This window comes from Balaenoptera musculus, chromosome 15 (assembly GCF_009873245.2).
Source record: "Balaenoptera musculus isolate JJ_BM4_2016_0621 chromosome 15, mBalMus1.pri.v3, whole genome shotgun sequence".
Lineage (NCBI taxonomy): Eukaryota > Metazoa > Chordata > Mammalia > Artiodactyla > Balaenopteridae > Balaenoptera > Balaenoptera musculus.
This window is the reverse complement of record NC_045799.1, coordinates 72,876,834-72,881,231: the sequence shown is the minus strand read 5'-3', so window position 1 is coordinate 72,881,231 and position 4,398 is coordinate 72,876,834. Positions and strand designations below refer to the sequence as shown.

The 4,398-nt window shown below is 37.4% G+C and overlaps 1 pseudogene; it reads left to right on the top strand.

The window, feature by feature from the left end:
• The first annotated feature begins 2,669 nt into the window (after positions 1 to 2,669).
• Positions 2,670 to 3,563, top strand: LOC118882100 (annotated as a pseudogene).
• Positions 3,564 to 4,398: the final 835 nt, after the last annotated feature.

The window sequence follows — 4,398 nt, the reverse complement described above, 5'->3', positions numbered from 1 at the left end:
TGACTATTTGGGATCTTTTGTGTTTCCATACAAATTTTAGGATTCTTTGCTCAATTTCTGTGAAAAATACCATTGGAATTTTGATAGAGATTGCATTAAATCTGTAGATTGCTTTTGCTAGTATGGATATTTAAACAATGTTAAGTCTTCCAATCCATGAGGATGGAATTTCTTTCCATTTATTTGTGTCTTCTTCAATTTCTATATCAATGTCTTAAAGTTTTTAGTGTAAAGGCCTTTCACCTCCTTGAATAAATTTATTTCTAGGTATGTTACCTTTTTGATGAAATGTAAATAGAATTGTTTTCTGAATTTCTCTTTCTTATATGTTATTAGTGTATAGAAAAGCAACAGATTTCTGTATATTGATTTTGTATCCCACAACTTTACTGAATTCATTTATTAGTTTTAACAGTTTTTGGTGGAATCTTTAGGGTTTTTTATATATAATACCATGTCACATGCAAATAGTGACAATTTTACTTCTTCCTTTTCAATTTGGATGCCTTTTATTACTTTTTCTTGTGTGATTTCTCTGGCTAGGACTTCCAATACTATGTTGAATAGATGTGGCAAGAGTGGAATATTTGAACACATAAATAATTAATGGAAGATTGAATCAGTAATCAAAAATATCCCCAAAAAGAAAAACCCAGGAGCAGATTGTTTCACTGAGTTCTACCAAACATTTAAAGAATTAATACCAATCCTTCTCAAACTAAAAAAATTGTCTGAAAGAGACAAGTTGGAGAGGAAGAAGTACATGGGCGTGTGGAGGTGGGAGTCAAAGATGGTGGTCAAAATGACGAGCAGGTTTCCAGCAAAAGTTATCAGGTACTGGTTGATGAACACATTAATATGTCAGGAGAGTGACACACCCTGATTCCATGGGGGTAAGACAGGGAAACTCTGTATTTGGAGCCCTTTCAATCCTTACTCTATATGTCTCTTAATTTGTTCCTCAGTTGTATCCTTTTTGATAATAATAATCACTAGGATAGTGTTTTCATGAGTTCTGTAAATTGTTCTCATGACTTATTGTACCTGAGGAGTTCTTGGGAATTCCAGAATTTGTAACCAGTTGGCCATAATTGTGGCTTAGTGACCCCTTGAATTTGAGGACCCCTCGAATTAGTTTGACACTAATTCCGGGTGGTTAATGGCAGACTTGAATTGTACACCCAGTTAGGGTTGAAACAGAATAACTACATATGCTTTATTTCATAGCACTTCTCGGAGAAAGGGCTTAATACCATCCTTTTATAATGTATGTGTTGTTGGCAGAATTCCAAGATGGCCTCCATGACCTTCACCTTTCTTAGGGTGATGTCAGCAAGATGACAGTAAAAGAATTTCTACCACCTGTCCCCACCCAGAAACATCAAATTGATAATGATATAATTATGATAATGATATCCATCATTATAACTATAAGCTGTTATATATATATTTATTTATGTAATTTTAGTACATGACAGAAAATGGCCATACCAATATGGAGGCCCAGATTTATTTGTCATGAGATGCTTTTAAATTGGGAATTCTGGGTACCATTTCTACATTCTTTAGAGGCAGGATAATATCTGTGGCTGATGTGAGTTGTATTTACTCCTAGCCTAATCAATGAGGCTGGGAATGGGAAAGGTATGGTAGCAACAGCCTAGGAGACCATGGTCCAATCTCTGTGTGTGTGTGTGTGTATGTGTGTGTTTGGGTGTTTGTGTACCTTGTGAAGTGAGAACATCCCTAAAGGCAGGGTACGTGGCCTCATAATTCCAAGGTGACTTTTACATTACAGAGACCAGAAATAAACCAACAGATGGTACTAAGGAAGCAATCAATTTAGAGGATGTCCTTGCAACAAAATTAATAAGGTGCAAGAGGAACATGGCGTGGATGAGGGACCTCCTCTAGCTTAGCTTCAGCAGCAGCAGGGAAACCACCTGGTTCCTCAAATTTTTCTGACACTGTTTCTCATCGTGCTCCTTCTTGCTCATACCTCTTTGACATACCTGGTTCCTTTGGAGCCTTGATTTTTCTGAAACAAGCACATTTCTTGGAGCTATTGCACTGGCCATTCCTGCACTTAGGCACACACTTCAGATAACTTCCTGGATCCAACCCTGTCTTCCTTACAATCTGTGCTCAAATGTCACCTTGTTTGCCGGTGTTACCTAAACACTCAGTAAAAAAAAAATCACACTCCCTGTCTACTGTCTCCTTTATGACTGATTATTTTTCATCACAGCGCCGCTCACCATCTGACATGTTACGTGATTTTTTATTTTCTTATATTCTTTCTCTATCATTGGATTGTAGAGAGTTTTGTTTTTCAGTGCCCTATATTCATGGCCTAGATAGTTATTGGAAAATTGAGTTATCACTCAATTAATATTCCTCAAATGCATGAAGCGTGAAAGAATTTCATGTAAAAATTGTAAGACACATAACATCTTGGGAAAAAGCTGAAAGTAGGACAAAAATTCATAAACAGAGATGGTACAAGGAATCCTAGAGAGGGGACAAGATCCATAGACAATTTGTTGAAATTAATTAATTTCTTGACTGCAGAATGTAAATGTAGGTGAAAATTAAACATGTTACTGATGTTTTTCTCACTTCTTGTAGTCAGTACATGACTACACTACATGTAGTTCCATGTACACTACATGGAACCAGGGAACCTTACAGGAGTTATAGAATTTCTTCTATGATTTTTAGAGTAACCAGAATTCCAGCCGCTCATATTTGGGCTTTTCCTCTCCATGTACATGATCACTGTGTCTGAAATCCTGCTCATCGTCCTGGCCATCAGCTCAGACTCCCACCTCCACACACCCAGCCAACCTGTCCTTCTTCTCCAACGTGTCCTTTGCAGGTTTCTGTTTCACCTCCACCACGATCCCAAAGATGATGCAGAACATCCAGACACACAGCAAAGTTACAACCCTTGAAATCTGCAGCAGGAAGATATATTGTTTCCTACCGTTTGCAGGATTGGACAACTTTCTCCTGGTTGTGGTGGCCTATGAGCACTTTGTAACCATCTCTCACCCCCTGCGCTACACCATCACCATGAACCCCCAGCTCTGGGGACTGATGGTTCTGGTGTCCTGGGTCATGAGTGCCATGAATTCCTTGCTACAGAGCTTGGTAATGTTGGGGCTGTTCTTCTATGCAGACTTGGATATCCCCACTTTTTCTGTGAGCTCAGTCAAGTGGTCCAACTTGCTTGTTCTGTCAACTTTCTTAATAACATGATGATACATTTTGCAGCTGCACTGCTGGGTGGTGTTCCCGTGGCTGATATTCTTTACTTATACTCTAAAAGAGTTTTCTCCATACACGGAATCTCATAATTTCAGGGAAAGCATAAAGCCTTGTCCATCTGTCCATCTTACCTCTCAGTTGTCTCCTTATTTTACTGTATGTGTCTATGAATGAACTTAAGCTCTGCTTCTCCACACAGCTCACATTCAAGTGCAACAGCCTTGGTGATGTAAACTGTGGTCATGTCCATGCTGAACCCCTTCATCTACAGTTTGAAGAACAAAGACATATAAAAACAGCTTTGAAAAGACTCTTTGGGAAGGAAACTATAAAAGACCAATTGTCCTAGGGCTGAAGAAGTACCCATGATTGCAAGGATCAAAGCCTGTGAGCCAGAATTTCCAATTATTTTATCAGAATGTGGAAGTAGGACTTGCTACTTTTTTATTGCTAGAGTTTCTATTTCTTTGATTTCAACTTCTCTCTACAATTTATACAGCTCACTTTATTAAGCTTTCTGCCCTGACAATGAACAGGGTTATTTCCCCTTTGTCATTCTCATATTCTCTCAAATTTATTCCCAACCTTGGACTTAAAATATTTGGCAATTCTCATTTATCTCATGGGACAACTTAGATTTCTTTAAAATAATTTATTCTCAAGTGACGTAGATCACACTAATTTTTGTTTGATTTTACTAAAAGAATAGCCATGAGTTACACAACTCCTATGGAAAAACTAAACTTGGCAACCAAGGCAATTTATATAATTTTATAACACAGAAAAATCTGAGACTACAGTTTTTCACTTTTATGCCCAATATTCATTGTATATCAATCACTGACTTATTTGCTCTCCCTGAATATATAGACTTTGAAATGCTAGTGTCTCATGGTCATAGGGTTTGATTTTCCTCGTTAAGATTCTATTCTCTTATTCAAGCCCATGTCCACGCTGTCTACCAGATTCACTGGCATAATGATTATCAAATACATTTATCCAAGTTTTTAATAATTTCAATCTCTTTTGTAAAGAACTCTTTCTGTTCATTAATTTTATTCCTGTGTTCATTGAATTGTCCTTCTGAGTTTTCTTGTGGCTCATTGAATGTCTTTGTAACAGATATTT